Genomic DNA, 19,480 nt, shown 5'->3' on the forward strand with positions numbered 1-19,480 from the left:
TGATGTTGTTCCTAAAACGATCAAGTATGGCGAAGTGCCCTGTCATTCTAAGGAGAGCACTAACCCTTATAAGACCAGTATCAGATAGTGGTTGCCCTCCAAAAGAAGGTGTTTGCACTGAAAAGGTGGGTCAGATGCCGTGAAAACTGCGCCAGGGCCAGAACCCTTCAAATCCAAGGCAGGTGATTAAAATAGCCATTAATTATTAACACACGGTCCTACCTCAGAAAACCACTAAGCATCTGTAGTGCGCTGTTCCCTCTGCCTTCCAGGTGAATCTGGGCAGAGCGGCAAATTGGGTCATTTAGTTCAAGAGCGCGCCATATAAATTCACAATGCAATCCTGTTTCAGGTAGCGCCTCAGCACTGTCAACCCGTGGTGTCCCCTTTTGGGAGTTCTGAACGCCGGTCTGCATGTTGACATGCTAATGAACGCTCCGTGTTTGTTCTGCGTGGCATTTAAAGTTTTTGAAATGTGCAGTGCACGGGGAAGGGCTTCTTGTTGCCATGACAAGCTACCGGGAGGTGCATTGGAGGGTGCTGCTGCTGTATCTGTGTCATGGTGAGCCTTTTGACAGCTATTGTGCTGGGGGATGCATGGCTGTCCCCCGAAGGCAGTTCCTAAACCTATCTTTCTCAGCTTATGCTCTCTCTCTCTCTCTCTCTGTCCCTCTCCCGCTCCCTCTCCCTCTGCCTCCCTCTCCCTCTGCCTTCCTCTCCCCCTCTAGCCATCTCGGGATTTGAAACAGAGGTTCAGTGGACGCGGTCAAGTAAATAAGGCGGTCCTTTGGGGGCTAAAGTCCCTCTCGCTGGTGTTTGCGAACGGTGGATTATTTGGAAACACGGACGGGCAGGTGCATTTGTGGGCCACATTTGCTGTGGTGGATTTGGCATATGGGCAAGACATTTCCAGCCGTGGACACGCGTTGCTGTGGAAGACTGCAAGAACTTGGGAAGGTAAAGTGCACTCTGTTTATTGCATTCCGAGCTATACACATTATGCGCGAGTAATGGGCGCCATGCCAGCCTGCATTCTTTACAATTGCACAGGGAGCAGTGCATTCCATTCAGCGGGCCACTTATGGACCTACCTATGAGATGGTGACGGATATCTGCTTTTTTAAAACTGGAGTAAAGCTGTTCTGGATCGCTACGGCACTACTGGATAGTAGCAGTTGAGCCACTCTTACTTTTCGGCTGCCCCCCTCGCAGCCTGTGAATTAAAAAAAAAAAAACAGAAGGCTGGGTTTGTTGCAATTGGAAGGCTGATGGCACACTTTTGCGACGCCATGGCCAATAAACGCGTGCTGCTTAAAAAATGTTAAGAAATGCAAATTTGGTGTACGCTCTCTCGTGGCTAGTGCGAGGCATGCTTTCCCAGTCAGAGAGCGTGGCAAGGTGGGGGCTGGGGTGTAATCCTGCCATGTGTTCCTTGCCGGCATCAATGGCAGCGCTACTACAAGCGTGGCACGGGATTCGCGAGGCGTGGGGCAGCGTGGAAGCTCGGTGTCAGATGTGTACAGATGCTGACACGGGCTGCGGAGTGGGGGCGGCAATCGCAGCCTGTCATAACACCGGCGTGCTCTTTGGGGCTCATCTCCGGTAATGGCTTTGAAAGATTAGTGCAGGATCGAGTCTAGTGGCTGAACTAATCCGGCATTTTGTACCTGCACTGTATGTATTTGTGAGGGGCGGTGTCTCAGTGGGTATGCTGTACGTTCACCAGGAGAGTACTCGTTCTTTTGGGCACGGGTGCACTTCTTTCACTGTTATAATAGGACACTTCTCTGAATGGGTGAAATAGCTTTTCCAGAGCAATACTGGCAGATCTCTGTATGCATCCAATGCTTTCAGCAGAGTGCGCTTACCTTGTTATGTAGGGAAGTAATACTTTCAATGAGAGACTATACCAGCTTGCCTGGACTGGGGAGCTGTGCTTTCAATGAGAGAGTATAGCATTTCCGGCCAGTAATCCACTTTTTGGTTGCTTGCATAGTACACAAATTTCAAGTAAACATGCAACACCCACTGGGATGTGATAGGCAAGCGCTATATCGCTGAACCATTGGCTGTACTAACATGCTTCTGTTTGTTGTGCCACCTTTCCCGTTGCATGAACTTGCCACTTCCAGGCCTATCAAGGGTTTTAAGATTGAGCCCAACCCGTGCAGCTTCACTTGAATCTAAGTGGCATTATTATGTTAAAGTAAAAGGTATTTGTACCGTGCACCGTCACCAACGGAAATGGTCTCCAGGTGCTCTGGTGGATCTGAAAAAAAGGAGGGTTGGGGGTTAGCAGGGTGAAGTGGGAGTAGGAAAGTGCGAAAGGTGGTGACTTGTTGGCAGCTTCGGTTCGATTTTAACCCTGCGCTGAGCTTGGGTGCGGTTATCGGATCGATGTGGGTCCTCATGTGCTGTTGGTGCGAGATGTGTGTTTGTTGTTGCAATGTGGTGAAGTATGTGCAGTTTGCTGTGTGGAAAGGTGGTTGTGTGGGTTTTTGTGCGAGAGATGTATGGGGAATTTTGAGTTGTGGGGTTAGTAGGTTTTTTCTTGCCTCTTAGTCTTTGTATTTCTTTGTTCCACATCTCTGATTGTCATATGGGATTGGTATTGTAGTTTGTTCGTCTAGTTGATAGGTGTGATGGGGTGGCAGTTTGCATCTGAGCTATTTCAATGTTTGTGTACCAGGTTGAGGTACGCATTGTCCCCCGACCCGGTATAAGTGCTGTCTTTTTTACAGGATTCAGCTGCCTTTCTACCCATTTCCCTGTTGGTGATCCTTAGTTGCCTATGCTTCCTCTGTCGACTAAGGTGTGTTGACATGTCATCCTTACCCTTCGCTCTGATCCCTCTATATTCATTTGTTAGTTTGATCCTAACCTACCTACTGTGGGATGTTTTTACCCATGCAGCCAAGCCCTACCATAAAACTGTGCAGTACTGGCATTGAAAACATCTCCCCAGAGAGTGCACAGGCAAAACATGAAGAATAGGCTGCCACCCATTTTTGCCTATGTTGTGAGCACAGGAGGGCACTGCCTAAAACCACCATTGGGCTACACACACAGTAGCCTGAAACCATTGGGAATGGCAATGCTGATTGCCAAAAGCAACCCAGAACTGTGGGGAATTCATTTTCTTAATGTCAAAATGGATGCAATACCGGTGCTCACCACTATCAGAAAGCCAGCGTTTTGAAACCACCAGACTTTTGTGTAAAACTGAACAAATGAATCCAAACCAGGCCAAAGAAAGACTTGCTAAGAGGTGGATACAATGTAAAACTATATTCTGAAATGACTTGAAGGAAGTAATTATTTAATGTATATATAAAAAATAGCTGCATGTAAGTTGGATTTGAATGTAGAAAACTGGGAACTAAAGTGACATTTAGCTGAATTCTGTCTGACAACTAACCCTGACAGGAGAGGGAATTCAGCAGCTTTGTTCCCAGGCCTGGCTGCATCTTGCTTCCCCTGCCAAAAGGAGATGACACCTCTCTGATTGAATTAGGGGGGTGGCACCGGGACTACAGGAAACTAAACAAAGCCCTGTCCTGGACTCAGGTAAATGTTATATTGGGGGGGTCGTAAAATGGCTTCCTCTTGGGAGAAACTGGGAGGGGCAGTGCCTGTGCTAGCAAGCTGAGCTTGGGGGAAGTGGACAAACCAGAAACTCCACCATGTGCTTGGGGGAAACCACACCCCTTTGGGCCAGAGCATAATTTTAAAAAAAGATGGATAATTCATAGTACGGACTTGTCAGAATTATATAAGTAATATCATTATTCTTGTGATTTTTCTGTGCACGTTTTAAGAGGTGTTAGGACCCTGTGGTGTATTCTGGGGGGTTGCTAGCAGAAAATAGGGTCTTACTCCAAATGTCTGCATGTTAAAAATCTGACCCCTTCATCAATCAATGTCCATACTCCTTGCGCACATTTGTGTAATTTTTGGTAAATGTCCGATATTGGTAAACCGACCAAAAAGTGCAAAATGTTGTCATTTCTGAATCCCAGCTCGCAGGAACATGGGGCTTGAACAGAGACCTGTCTTAATGTATCTGTAATATGTACATGTAATGTCAACCACTTGTGTATCTGGGAAATATGTATTTCAATCAAATATAGATTTGTGGGCAAATTGACAAGGGGAGGTTCCTCTGACCCATAAACAAACCTCATCATGATGACAATCCATTTCCTTCCCACAATCATGGGAGAGGGGAGAATTGGGCCAATGACACGTAGAGAGGGGCAGGCTCAGTTATGCCACACACACACCCACTTCTAAACACATAAAAGCAGACAGTGCAGGACAGGTAGGGACATTCACATTCCACTTTCTTGCGGGACGCTTTGCCGGGAGACTCCAGACTTCAAATCCATCAACCTCCAGAGACCAGAGATCCAGAGAGACCAGAACTGTACAGTGCTGAGAGCAGAACCAGAGACCAGACCGCTGTGAAGAACCGCTAGCAGAATTCCAGCCAATCCTGACCCGATCGGTGACGAAGCCATTCCTGTCCAAAAGATAGTGTGAGTACTCTAGGACTGTGCCAGACTAATCTCTTAGTTTAAAATAATCGAATTAAAACTATTTTAACCTATTTAGAACTACCTCATAGGAATCGTGTGTGTCATTCTGTCCTTTTTAAAGCTGAAAACTGTCACCTGTCATTTTGAACTTTTAAATTTCAAATCCGAAAAACTACCTTCACAAAATCGTCCGTATCTCCGGAAACGTTTGTGCTAGGAGCGAAATTTAACTTTTATCTTAAAGCTAAGATTCTAGGCTTTCCAACCTAGAACCGACTTGCTACTCCTTATAGGGCGTCCCTAATTAGGGCCTCTCTAATTACGCTCGACGCACAAGATTAAATTTGCAGCGATTTGACATTTTGCACAATTTCAGCAACGTGTAAAAATCAGCAGCTCCTTCCTTTCCTTTGCTAAAATTCGTTTTAACCTGCTAGTTACTCATAGAGCATTGCTAAAGTGAGCCTGAACTAATATAACTAGATATCACCCACCCTGAACCTCTAGAGGGAATTACAAGCATTTTTAGCATCATTTCACTTCATTGCCACCACATTCAAAGCATTTTGGGCCTGTGTTTTAAAATCATACCTGTTTCCCTCTAAGCTTGCTGGGGGGGAATTGAATTTCGTATTGTATTTGATTGCATTCCTGAGAACTGTGTGCTCTGCTTTCCATCTCCTTATATTGCATAAAGGGGGGGAGTGAATTGTCAAGGAAAAGTGATTACATTGTCTTTTGTTGAAGCCATATCAAGTTATTTTCTGTACTGCATTTCATTCATCATTGCGTTTCCTTGAACTATATAAAGCATTCTTTCCCACCTTATTCTTCTGTTCCTATTCATAAGTAACCAAGAACTGTGCTACTGTAGGATTACCTCTTGCTAATTACTGCTCATATTCACAAGTGTACTATCCATTATCAATTTATTTATAGAAGTGTGATATATATATATATTGTTTAATTTTTCAAATAAACCTTTTAAATTTGCAAAACAAATCTACTTCTTGGCTCAGTGGTGTCAGGGGGATTCTAAGAGAGGGGTGTTATACAAGGGTTCATCATCCAGATTATAACTTGCAATAAAAATATATAAATAAGGGCTTCCCTTGGGAATCCCAGACAAGGCACTGACTTAGTGGGATTGCTTGATTGGAGTCACTTACAAAGTGGGGGCTCGTCCGGGATATTCTGGGTTAGATTTACCACTTGTGCAGCTGAATATAGTGTGCCAACTGACCGGATACACATATCCGGTTAGATCACCACGCTGTTTTACACTGTGAAAGCACCCCTCAAAGGAAAGCTCTAAGGAAACGGTCTGTTTTGCAAAATAAAATACAAACTTCTGTAAATCAGGAAGGAACTCAAATTCCAGAATGACGACCTTGGTAGATATGAAGATAGCTAGGGAGCACCTCTTACATAAACTGTTTGTGAGAGGTGAATGGTCTGAGCAGGACCAAAATGTATGTTTGCAGGCGATCACACAACAGGTCACTACAACTGGGTCAGATATGTGGAGAGATCACATGTGGCCCTGAGTGAACTATACATGGCTCCTAAAGCTAAAGATGAACACAACAAGATGGTTAGGATAGCGGCATATTTGTATCTATATATGGGAGCCAAGCAGGACAAATGTGCTGAAGGCCAAGATCTGGCAAGTAGGCAACTGTTGGCATTAGAGAAGGCCCAATCTGACCTGGACTCTTCTGAGCAGAGGCTGCACAGTAGCCAGGAGTCAGAAAATGATAGTAGACAGTATGTCATTAAAATAAAGGAGGATATGGATATCCTGCAACAGGAAAAGGCTGACCAGGATACCAGAATTCTGGCTTTGCAGAAGGAGCACCAAGACAGTTTGGACTCGTTACTGCAGAGCCAGAAAAAGCTGGAGCAACAGATCAATTTCAACAGGGCATGCACAGAGCAGGTAGCCACCCTGCAAATCCAACTAGACAGAGAGAAAGAGGAAAGCAATACATTGATTTTGAAAGACCTGGATACCCAGGCAGAGTTTGATGAAGAACGCCAGAAAGCTGGTGCCTTTCAAAGGCAGAGGGATGACCTGGTGTCACAAATGCAGGCTCTTGGTCAGGAAAGGGATACCTTAGGCCAGGAAGTCTGCCATTTAAAAAGAAAAAACGAAGAAAATCGCTTGGCCCTCCAGGGGCTGGGTGACCTCCAAAAAGAGCATCAGGGTTTGCTAGATCACACCAGGAGGGTGGAGGAGACTCTGGCAAGAAAGGAGCAGGCCAGTAGGGATGGGACTCAGGAGGTAACCCTCCTGCAGCAGAGACTGGCCAAGTACTCCAGGACCAATCAGGAGGCACAGAGAGAAAATTAGGCTCTCTGCCAGCACAATGATAGGCTCCAGCAACAGGTAGCCATGCAGGAGAGACTGATAGAGTCTAGTAAGGCCTTAACTGAGGAACTGAAAGCGCAGGCTCTTGCATTGCAACAGGGAGCAGGGGCTGATAGAGATGAGATTCACTGGGAAAGGGAAACGCCCGAGCATAACCTCAGGAGCCCTGGTACCAGAGGCCTTCATCTCTCCCAGTCCCTGAACTCTGCCACCCCCATGTCCCCTGGCGTGCATGAGCACAGGGCCACAGGAATGGCAGATTACTATCCAGCCAAAAGTATGGGGCTCATAGGCCAGTACCACCCAGGAATGGATGGGTGGGCATCCGGGCATGGGCACCTAAGTACAGTGCAATTTAGTGGGGGAACCCAGGAGAGTAGGCCCACTAAGGGCATCCTGAAGACCTCTGCCCAGTTCGGTCAGTGGGGGGGTACCCATCAAATCCTGGTAGCAAGGAGGGATCTGAAGACTCCTCTGAGCGTCACAGGACACAGGAGACCAGGTCCCCACATTCTGCCAGCTATTCCCAGGCTTGCAGAATCTTGGAAAACCTGGAAGATCAGACAAGCACCTCTGGGAGCAGTGCTTCTGAATCAGAGGATGAATGGACCAGGGTTGCCCGAACCAAAAAGGACAATAAGGTAAAAAGGGCCTTGCTTAAGGACCCCTTAAAACAGATTAAGGCAATCAGGAGTGTCATCACGCCTTATCATAAGAACGCCAAGTATTCTGTTTGGGAACACTTGGAGCTCTATGAGCAAATGATGGAGACTTTCCATTTGAAGGACAGCAATAGCTGCATCCAGTATGTCAAATGGACATTCTCCCCAGAATACTCGAGTTTCTTTGCAGGGCTGGAGGACCAAAACCATTCAAGATGGTCCGCATATAGGGCGGCCATCTTGAAACATTTTTCTGTTCATAGAAATCCTCAAGAGGCTCGCAAGGCAGCCTACAATTTGCAATGTGGGGAGGATCAGGCCCCACAAGAATTTGTGCAAGAATTGAAGCGTGCCTTTGCGCAGACCACCAGAAGGGTGCACACGGACAGCAGAGAATTTGTCAATACTTTTTTCCATGCCTTGCCCAAATACATCATGACCCAGCTAGTGAGAGATTTTCACGAGAAGCGGTCACTAGACTGGGTCATTGAACAGGCTACCCGGATCTATGAGGTGCAGAAGCCTATAGAAAATAAAAGTAATGCGCAGAAAAACCCCAAAACCAACAGCACCCCTGCTGCTGCCAAGGTGGCGGAGGTAAAGGTTGCCCCCGTTTTAGATTTGGAGATGGTGGGGCCTAAAAACCTGCCTGCACCAAATAATTCACAGCCCAGAAGGCCCTCGAGCCAGTTACAGACAGGGAGTCAAGGAGGTAGTCCCACAAATGGGTTCCCCCGCTCCCCTGACTATGTAAGTCCCCGCTACAAGGGAAACAGACTACTCCTGGGTTATGACTCCCCCAGCCCAAGAGGGGGGATCCAGCCAAGCACCTGACCCAGGGAACCTCCCTTCTAACTTCCCACAGGAGGGCAGAAATTCCCCAAACACTGGGCAGAATTTTTTTCCCAGGTATCCACCCAATTTCCAACCCCAAAACCATCCATCCTTCTTTCCCCAATTCCCTGAGCCCAGACCACCTAATCCAGGAGAGGGGTGGCCAAGGGTGGAGGGGTACCCAAATCTTCCCAAGCCAGGGTATTACCAGAGAAGGGATAGGTACCCTTCTTGGGATCAGGCCAGGGGAGAAAATAGAGCCCCATATCAGCCTGAGCGGGTTTCCCAGTTAGAGCGCCAGGTTCAGAACATGGCACAGGATTTGGGCCGCATGCTGAGGGCCCAACAGAACCCTCAGATGAGCATGCCGGCGTAGAATGCCCCAAACTCTGGGCCTGGTGCTCCAGAATAATGACGGGGGCAGCACCCCGATAACCCACCGGTTCCCAGGGAGGAGGCACAAGGGGAAGGGGGGAGTAAAGCCTCGGAGGAAGCTTCCTTCCCCACTTGTAAACAGCCCCTGGAAACCCAGGAACCGGAAACAAAATCTCCTACCCCTGAAAGTCTGCCACCCAAGGAGCAGAGAGGAGGTAGGAGAAACAAAGGACCCAAACAGACCCATTTTGTGGAGGAGGTACAGGTCTTCCAATTTGAGGGAGAGAGATCCCAAGAGGATCCTGGGAAAAGGACCTTCTCCTTCAGAGATGGGGGAACTCCTCCCAAGGAAAAATGAGTCCCAAGGGATTCCAACCTAGACTGGGTAGATGTGGGGAATGAGCTGTCGCCGCCCATCATTCTATCCCAGAACCAACAATACCAAAATCCCATGGGTCAAACCCATCCTGATGACTGCATCCAAAAAAGGGGGGGGTGGCCCAGAACCCGAAACCATTTCCAGTTGCCAACTGTTTCTTTCAGATTCCCCAGGCTCTTACAGAATTCTGCCCAAATCTCTTCTCTCGCCATGTCCAAAACCAGAAAATTAGCCCACCAGTTGTCTAAAAATGTGCATTATCTGTGCCCCCTTGAGGAGAAGGAGTGAAGATACTATGCCCCGGTACAAGTACAGGGGCAGGGTACAATTTTGGCACTGGTGGACACTGGATCCCAAGCTATCCTTCTGTCCAAAAGGGCCTTTGATGAACTAAATGCAGGAAGGGGACAGAATTACCGCATTCCTCTCACCTCCTTCCTGGACAACTGCAGAACTTTGAAGGGAAGAAAATTCCTGTCGAGGGGACTGCAGACTTGGACATCAAAATTGGGCGACACAAGGTGAAACACCCGGTCATAGTAGTGACTCCAGAGGGCACCCCTTGTTTACTAGGGAATGACCTCCTGAGAAGGTTATAATAATAGATAGATTGCATAAACAAGGTCCTCTGGACCCAGACTAGCCGCCCAATAAAACGAAAACAGAGTGTCAACAATGTTAGTTTAAATGGCACCTGCCACATGGTTGAACAAAAATCTGACCAAATTTCGAATTTCACTTCCAGAACAACCAGATTCCCGATGTGACAGTAATAGCAGTAGGACAACAGACTGGTGAGGGGGGGTCCTCTCTATTTCTGAAAATCAACCTTCCTTCCAGTTTAAGGTGGTATTCCACACTGGAAGGAAATACTCTGAAATTCTTTACCAATCCACAATCAGACACTCCCCCTCCTATAGTCCAGAAAGATGTGAAATCAGCTCAGAGCCTGGCTGACATTCAGCAAACTGGAGAGCAGTTGTTCATCCCTGTTCAGTTAAATGATGGGAAGGACTCTGTTCTCGCTTGAGTGTGTGTGAACAACGGTAAGAGCTTCATCAGGGAAGCCATGTTCCGCCAACTCGCAAAAGATCCAGCCATTCCCACATTCAAACTGATAGACAAATGGGAAATGGATCTGGAAACACCCAATTCGAAACATCTCCTGCCAAGCAGGTGTATGCTCAAAATCTCCATTAGCAACAAGAGCATAGTCCATAATTGTTGGGTCGTGCGAGACGTCACTGCCGCCTTTTAGTTAGGCAGTGACATTCTCAATCGCTTTGCCATTAGTTTGGACCTAATAAACTTCAAAGCTTGGTCCCAGTTAGCGGATAATCCCATGGGCGTTGATGATCCAGAAAAAGCATTTAGGTCAGCTCAATTGCTACCTTATGCTGTTGAAATTCAGATTAAAGAGGAAGTCACCATCCCAGAAAGGACCCGACAATTCTCCCTGGAAGTGAAAGTTAAAAGAGGACAAAAATTGAAAAACCCTGATGCTTATATTCATCTAAATGCTTCTCTCCAACAGCAAGGGTTGGGGGTAAACGCAACACCATTAGTCAACATAGAACATGACACCATTCCAATAGAGGTGGATAACAGCGACTTACAGAGTATTACTCTAGCCGCAGGCACCATCATTGGAATGGCGGTTAATGACCGACATTTCTCCATTGATTTAGGAAATGAACTGTTAGGACAAATCCCCAAGGACTGTTTTGACAGTGACAGTGATGACAATACAACACCAGGCAGGATTTTCACCCGGCATGGGGGGAACTTCCTGGTGTACACCTCTTGCCCTTATGGTAAGGAAAATGTGACTTGTGACTTCAGGAGGGATGAGGTGATTTTCCAGGTCCATGAGGGCTGCCTTTCCCACCTGAAGCCTCCAGTCCAAATCAGCACTCTGACCAGGGACTTCTCCACCCAGCTGGAGGAGGCCGCTGAGATAGCCAAACCAGAAGTATTTCCAGGCTTCAGGCAGATGGTGGAAGAGAGAGTTAACCTAGCTGATGCCTGTGTGACTCTGGAACAGAAGCAAAAGTTGAAACAAGTTTTCTTGGATTTCCAAGATCTCTTTGCGGTAGACTCATATGACTGTAGTCGCACCGACATCCACACAACAACAATTCCCATGGACCCTGGCATGACTCCAGTGTTTGTGAAGCAATATCGCTTGCCTCTCGCATCCATGGAGTCCCTTACTGAAATAATCAAGAACCTTGAGTCCCGGGGAATAATCCGTCCAGTCCACAGCACTTTCAATAATCCGGTGCTGGGAATATTGAAGCCAAACGGCCAGTGGAGACTCTGCGCCGACCTTAGGGAGCTCAACAAACGGGTCCATACTTCCCGATGGCCTCTGCCCTATATTGACCAAGGGCTGGCCCCAGATCCAGGGGTCACAGGTATTCACTGCCATAGACCTGACCAATGGATACTGGACCGTGCCTGTCAGTAGGGAGGACCAATACAAACTGGCTTTTACCTTTGGGGGCCAGCAGTACACATGGACCCGGACTCCCTTCGGATACCTCAACTCTGGCAATGAATTCAACATTTTCCTACATAAGGCCATCCCGACTTGGGTGCGAGGGGTAACCTGGCTTATGTAGATGATGTCCTCATCAAAAGTTCATCTGTGAAGGAACACATAGCGGAGATCCGTTATGTTCTGACACAGTTGAGGGCACCCGGAGCAAAACTTTCCTTTCAGAAAGCACAGTGGTGTAGAACCCATGTTAATTTCTTGGGGCATGAGATTACTCCTCAGGGTCTCTGTCCCCAAGAAAAGAAAGTGGAAGCACTTCAGAAACTTAAGGATCCCACAACTCTGCGGGAACTAAGGAGCCTCCTTGGACTGACTAATTACAGCAGAAAGTTCATTGAGGGCTACGCAGAGATCACTAGACCCCTGATTCATCTCTTGAAGGGGGGGTCAAGTGGGAATGGGGTCCAGAACAATCCGAGGCAGTAAGGCAACTCAAGAGAAGCCTCTCACAAGCGCCTTGCCTAGCTTACCCTGTCAGAAACAAGGAGTTCTTCCTGGAGACAGGGTTCTCTAATACGTGCTTGACGGCAGTATTATACCAATAGCATGACAAGGTCAATAAAGTAATCTCCTATGCGAACAAAACTTTATCCTCTGTGGAGGAAAAATTCAACGATTGTGAGAAGGCACTCCTGGCAACGGTGTGGGCATTGAAGAATTACTTCCCGTTTATCCAGGGGAACACATCATAGTGGAGACTCCTCACCAGCCTCTGCAATATCTCCAAAGTGACAGAATCCGAGCCGGAAATGTGAGTAATTCCCGAATTACTTCCTGGATTCTGTCAATGCAAGGCTTTCCTGTGGGGGTCAGATATGGCCAAAACAAGAAGAGTCCCCTCGCTCAAGGTCTGGCTGACTTGCATGATTGTGCCAGAGAAAACTGTCTCGAGGACGAAAGTCTAAAAATCAAGGACAACATGGAGGCATACCTTAATTCCCCACAAAAAAGTCTTTGAAGAAGACAAGAGTGAGGGAATGCCCATTGTCTATGTGGATGGATGCTCTTACCATGTTGACAACAACGGGGAGAAAGAACTGGTGGCCGGCGAAGGGAATGCATGGGTGAAGGAGTTTCCAGAACCCTCCGCTGGATACAAAATTGGTCCCCGAAGTAGTCAGGTAGCAGAGTTGATGGCTGTGCATCAAGCCATCCTCACTGCTGTCCAACATCAACTCCACGAACTGGTCATAATCACAGATTCGGATTATGTACGGAACGGGTTCGTGGAGCATATGGTTAACTGGAAAACCAGATGCATGCTATGTGCTAATAACAAACCTTTGAAACATGGGAAGTTAATTCAAAACATTGATGATCTGGTCACCTCGAATGGGATGACCATCTACTGGAAGAAGATCAAGGGTCATTCCAAAGTAGAGGGACCAGACAAAACTGGAAATGACGTAGCTGATCAGCTGGCCAAAACCGGGGCCATCCAAGGGGATCTAATAGAAATAGAGTCCCTGCTGGGGGAAATCCAGGTCAGTGCTATCACTAGGTCCCAGACAAATGCTCACAATGATCATTCAACTGCACAATGGAGTAAGGAGACCCCTGATGCTTATTTGATTACAGCTCAGAAGGGGATCCAATAATTGGTGAGTTTTACCAACACATTTAGGACCCTGAGAACTTTCCCCTGACGGATACCGATTACATTGGGTAGGAGGACCTAAGAGTGTTGATGAAATGTCCAAAAAGGTTCCGAATCCAAGACGGTTTGTTGGTAAGGAAATCCCAAGCTGGCCATGATCAGTGGGTGGACCCTACCTCATTCCGAAGCCTGATGTTAAGTCACGCCCATGATGCGGCCACCGCCGGTCATTGGGGGTTTCACACAACACATGAGATATTAAGAGAGGTTGCATACTGGCCTCACATGGGGCAGGACCTCAACCAATACTTGAAGGGGTGTCTGGTGTGTACACAATTTCAGCCATCATCCCTCGCACACCGGGCGCCCTTCCAAAAGAGGGGAATGACACTGCCATGGTCAGATTTGCAAATCGACTTTGTAGGCCCTGTAATTCGCTCGTCTAGAGGAAACATGTACATGTTGACCGTTACATGCTTGTTTACCAAGTGGGCGGAATGTCTCCCGGCCCCAAACTGCAAGGCAGAAACAGCAGCTGCCCTGATGATTAACCACATCTTTTCCCGTTTTGGTCTACCTCAAAGGATTGAGTCAGACAGAGGTAGCCATTTCACCAGCGAGGTAATGACAAAGATGTGGGAGATACTGGGGTTCAAAAGGAAGTTACATATTGCTTACCGGCCAACTTCTTCTGGGGCAATAGAACGCTACAACCGAACCATTGTGAGCATCTTAAAAAAGTTTTTGGCAGATTCTGGGCCATGTTGGGATATCCGATTACCTCTGGTCCTAATGGCCATCAGATCTACCCGGTCATCTGCAACTAAAATGTCACCATTTGAGTTGATGACCGGACGCAAGATGGTGCTTCCCCAGGATTTGCTCTACAGGACCCAAGAGCAGACACTGATAAATGCCTCCACAACTCATGAGTATGTGGAGAATTTAAGGAAACACCTTCAGCATGCTTTTGCCTATGCTCAGCGGAATCTAGAAAGATCAGCTGATAGCATGAAAACCCACTACGACCTGAAGACCACCAGGAAGGAATATACTGTGGGAGACCGAGTCCATCTATACAATTTCAAAAGGGACCAGGCCAAACAGCGAAAATGTTTGCCTACGTGGAAGGGACCATTTGAAATTATAGACAAAATCTCCCCTGTAGCCTATAAGATCCGCATCCCCAAAGGTAGTCTGGCAGAAGGGGAAGACAAGTGGGTACATATAAATCAGCTAAAGTGTTGCCATCCCAGGCACACTCTGTAGCAACTGGAGGAGTCCTCTGCAATACCAGAGGGGACCGCTCCAGATTAATTCAGTTCCCATCCTAAAATATCCCACATATAGTCTCTAAAATATTATGATTGGAAAAAAAAATGTTTCATGTTATATCTTGTTTTAAAATCAGACTGAAAAATGTAACCAGATGTATAAAATGTATGTGTTTGCCACACCATTAATAGTGGTGGAGAAATGTCTATGAATAGGTATTGCCACTCTTGCTTTATCATCCTAGGAGAGATGAAACCACAGAGATTGACCAAAGAGGCGACCTGGCGACGGGGAGCGAAAATCCGAGGGGCCCGGGGTACCGCCCAATCCTCCCATCAGGACCAGCAAGGAGAACTGATTGATCGACTGGAGGGAGGAAAAGATGCTGAACTGTGCCATCTACGGAATTGGAAGAAGATGAGGCGAACATCCCACATCTTGCGAATTCCATCAGTGAAAGTTCAGAATGGCCATCGCAAGAGGAGGGGCTTGTGGGATGTTTTTACCCATGCAGCCAAGCCCTACCATAAAACTGTGCAGTACTGGCATTGAAAACATCATGATGGCGAGAACTCCCCAGAGAGTGCACAGGGAAAACATGAAGAATAGGCTGCCACCCATTTTTGCCCATGTTGTGAGCACAGGAGGGCACTGCCTAAAACCACCATTGGGCTACACACACAGTAGCCTGAAACCATTGGGAATGGCAATGCTGATTGCCAAAAGCAACACAGAACTGTGGGGAATTCATTTTCTTTATGTCAAAATGGATGCAATACCGGTTCTCACCACTATCAGAAAGCCGGCGTTTTAAAACCACCAGACTTTTGTGTAAAACTGAACAAATGAACCCAAACCAGGCCAAGGAAAGACTTGCTAAGAGGTGGATACAATGTAAAACTATATTCTGAAATGACTTGAAGGAAGTAATTATTTAATGTATATATAAAAAATAGCTGCATGTAAGTTTGATTTGAATGTAGAAAACTGGGAACTAAAGTGACATTTAGCTGAATTGCGCCTGACAACTACCCCCGACAGGAGAGGGAATTCAGCAGCTGTGTTCCCAGGCCTGGCTGCATCCTGCTGCCCCTGCCAAAAGGAGATGACACCTCTCTGATTGAATTAGGGGAGTGGCACCTGGGGACTACAGGAAACTAAACAAAGCCCTGTCCTGGACTCAGGCAAATGTTATATTGGGGGGGTCGTAAAATGGCTTCCTCTTGGGAGAAACTGGGAGGGGCAGTGCCTGTGCTAGCAAGCTGAGCTTGGGGGAAGTGGACAAACCAGAAACTCCACCAAGTGCTTGGGGGAACCCACACCCCTTTGGGCCAGAGCATAATTGTAAAAAAAGATGGATAATTCATAGTACGGACTTGTCAGAATTATATAAGTAATATCATTATTCTTGTGATTTTTCTGTGCACGTTTTAAGAGGTGTTAGGACCCTGTGGTGTATTCTGGGGGGTTGCTAGCGGAAAATAGGGTCTTACTCCAAATGTCTGCATGTTAAAAATCTGACACTTCATCAATTAATGTCCATACTCCTTGTGCACATTTGTGTAATTTTTGGTAAATGTCCCATATTGGTAAACCGACCAAAAAGCGCAAAATGTTGTCATTTCTGAATCCCAGCTCGCAGGAACATGGGGCTTGAACAGAGACCTGGTTTAATTCATCTGTAATATGTACATGTAATGCCAACCACTTGTGTATCTGGGAAATATGTATTTGAATCAAATATAGATTTGTGGGCAAATTGACCAGGGGAGGATCCTCTGACCCATAAACAGACCTCATCATGATGACAATCCATTTCCTTCCCACAATCATGGGAGAAGGGAGAATTGGGCCAATGACAAGTAGAGAGGGGCAGGCTCAGTTATGCCACACACACACCCACTTCTAAACACATAAAAGCAGACAGTGCAGGACAGGTAGGGACATTCACTTTGCACTTTCTTGCGGGACGCTTTGCCGGGAGACTCCAGACTTCAAATCCATCAACCTCCAGAGACCAGAGATCCAGAGAGACCAGAGATCCAGAGAGACCAGAACTGTGCAGTGCTGAGAGCAGAACCAGAGACCAGACCACTGTGAAGAACCGCTAGTAGAAGTCCAGCCAATCCTGACCCGATCGGTGACGAAGCCATTCCTGTCCAAAAGATAGTGTGAGTACTCTAGGACTGTGCCAGACTAATCTCTTAGTTTAAAATAATCTAATTAAAACTATGTTAACCTATTTAGAACTACCTCATAGGAATCGTGTCTGTCATTCTGTCCTTTTTAAAGCTGAAAACTGTCACCTGTCATTTTGAACTTTTAAATTTAAAATCCGAAAAAAAACTACCTTCACAAAATCGTCCGTATCTCCGGAACCGTTTGTGCTAGGAGCGAAATGTATTACTTTTATCTTAAAGCTAAGATTCTAGGCTTTCCAATGAACCTAGAACTGTCTTGCTACTCCTTATAGGGCCTCTGTAATTACGCTCGACGCACGTGATTAAATTTGCCGCGATTTGACATTTTGCACAATTTCCGCCACGTGTAAAAATCAGCAGCTCCTTGCTTTCCTTTGCTAAAATTCATTTTAACCTGCTAGTTACTCATAGAGCATTGCTAAAGTGAGCCTGAACTAATATAACTAGATATCTCCCACCCTGAACCTCTAGAGGGAATTAAAAGCATTTTTAGCATCATTTCACTTCATTGCCACCACATTCAAAGCATTTTGGGCCTTTGTTTTAAAATCATACCTGTTTCCCTCTAAGCTTGCTGGGGGGGAACTGAATTTCGTATTGTATTTGATTGCATTCCTGAAATCTGTGTGCTCTGCTTTCCATCTCCTTATATTGCATAAAGGGGGGGAGTGAATTGTCAAGGAAAAGTGATTACATTGTCTTTTATTGAAGCCATATCAAGTTATTTTCTGTACTGCATTTCTTTCATCATTGCGTTTCCTTGAACCATATAAAGCATTCTTTCCCACCTTATTCTTCTGTTCCTATTCATAAGTAACCAAGAACTGTGCTACTGTAGGATTACCTCTTTCTGATTACTGCTCATATTCACAAGTGTACTATCCATTATCAATTTATTTATAGAAGTGTGATATATATATATATATATATATATATATATATATATATATATATATATATATATATATTGTTTAATTTTTCAAATAAACCTTTTAAATTTGCAAAACAAATCTACTTCTTGGCTCAGTGGGGTCAGGGGGATTCTAAGAGAGGGGTGTTATACAAGGGTTCATCATCCAGATTATAACTTGCCATAAAAATGCATAAATAAGGGCTTCCCTTGGGCATCCCAGACAAAGCACTGACTTAGTGGGATTGCTTGATTGGAGTCACTTACACTACATTTCCTTTTGGTATGGTGATATGTGTAATTGGGTCCTCCTCGTCCCTCTGTTTATGGAAGCTAGATTATGAAGATAGGGAGGATCGGTTCCCTCTCTCGTTATTGTTTCCGCTGTGCATGTGCCCCCACAGGTGTTCCTTCTAGTTATGGGGCAAAGAGCGAGGTTTTGAGTAGTTTTCTAAATAGAAGGTGAACTCTAGTTGTTGTGTATGTTTTTTGGTAGCTACTTCCAGGTTTTTGGTGCAAGGTGAGAGAATGAGGACCCTCCAAATTTTCTTTTGTTGTATGGTTTTGGTTATATGCGTATGTCGCTGCTTGATCTGAGTGGTCTTGTTGGGCGGTAGACGTTAATTTGATCTTTTAGGAACTGTGCTCCTTGGCCGTGGATTGCTCTCTGCATTATGCACATTGATTTGAACTTTATTATTGCGCTTTGCTTATGTATTCTGAATTAATGAGGTGTTTGACAACAAAAGGCCAGATTCATAGAATTTTATGCACGGTTCTAATTGACTTTGCACTGGTTTAAAGTGACTTTGCACTGCCGACACAAACCCTGATTCATGGAACTGTGCTCAGTCACATTTCAGCAGTGCAAAGTCACTCTGAACCGTGCAAAAAATTCACTGAATCGGGCCCATTAAGTTCAATGCGAAGGTGTGAAATACTGCGACGGGGCTGCCAGGGGCCCACTACTACCCAACCCTTCAAACTGAACATGACATTGATGCTGTGAGCTTCCAGAGTGTTAGGTGCACACACATGCCATAGAGAGTGGGCCATTAGCTGGGGATGGTGCCCCGCCCACAAAAATAAGTGCAACTTTTGAAAATAATTTGTTCTTTTATTGTTGAAAAACAGACAGGGTAATTTGTGATAGGAAGTAAAAAAATAATGTTAATTTATTTGCATCTTATTTATGGAATGAGGGTTCATAATTTGGGGCATGGGTAAACAATTAATTTAAATATAAAATTCATGTTATACCTAGCATTTAATACTTGGGTACAACTTGTTTCTTCGAGAGATCAATTTTTAGAGATATTTTTAGTGGGACATAGAACGATCATGTGATATATTCAAAGTCACACCATTTCATTAAATTGTTGTCTGGGATTAGAACTCCAGTCTCCTGACTGCAGAGACAATACATCATGGTCTTGTGTCCTGAATCCACTTTCTTCATCAGTGGAAAACAATATCTATTGCAATGACAGCCAGTCCTCTCCTTCCAAGAGGGATTTGTTGAGGACCTAAACACACAATGGAAGAGTGACACTTTGATTCACCCCTAATTGCCAGCCCTATTCCATACAAAGCAGCAAAGGAGCCACTGGTCCAAATGGCTCACTAGGAAGTGTTGAGAGACAGGTTTATGTCACAAGTGCCAATTTATCCAACTTGTGAGCGTGTGGGAGGTTGGAATGGAAATACTTCTAAAGTCATCCAGAATAAAGTTTGATGCTTGTTCAAGTCAGGTTACGGGGTCTGCCTGTAGACATCTA

At 45.8% G+C, this 19,480-nt stretch overlaps 1 protein-coding gene across 6 annotated transcripts in view; it reads left to right on the forward strand.

Moving 5' to 3' along the window:
* The first annotated feature begins 480 nt into the window (after positions 1 to 480).
* SHANK2 (SH3 and multiple ankyrin repeat domains 2) overlaps positions 481 to 19,480 on the forward strand; it is a 4,166,579-nt gene continuing 4,147,579 nt past the window's right edge. For 5 of the 6 annotated variants that reach the window (XM_069623409.1, XM_069623408.1, XM_069623411.1 and 2 more), the window contains exons 1-2: positions 481 to 562; positions 729 to 957. The gene's annotated coding sequence lies outside the window, so the exon portion shown is untranslated. The remainder of the gene's footprint in view (positions 563 to 728; positions 958 to 19,480) is intronic. The other variant, XM_069623410.1, reaches the window with a different exon arrangement.

The sequence above is a fragment of the Ambystoma mexicanum genome, chromosome 11 (genome assembly GCF_040938575.1).
Source record: "Ambystoma mexicanum isolate Mex_15411 chromosome 11, UKY_AmexF1_1, whole genome shotgun sequence".
Taxonomy (NCBI): domain Eukaryota; kingdom Metazoa; phylum Chordata; class Amphibia; order Caudata; family Ambystomatidae; genus Ambystoma; species Ambystoma mexicanum.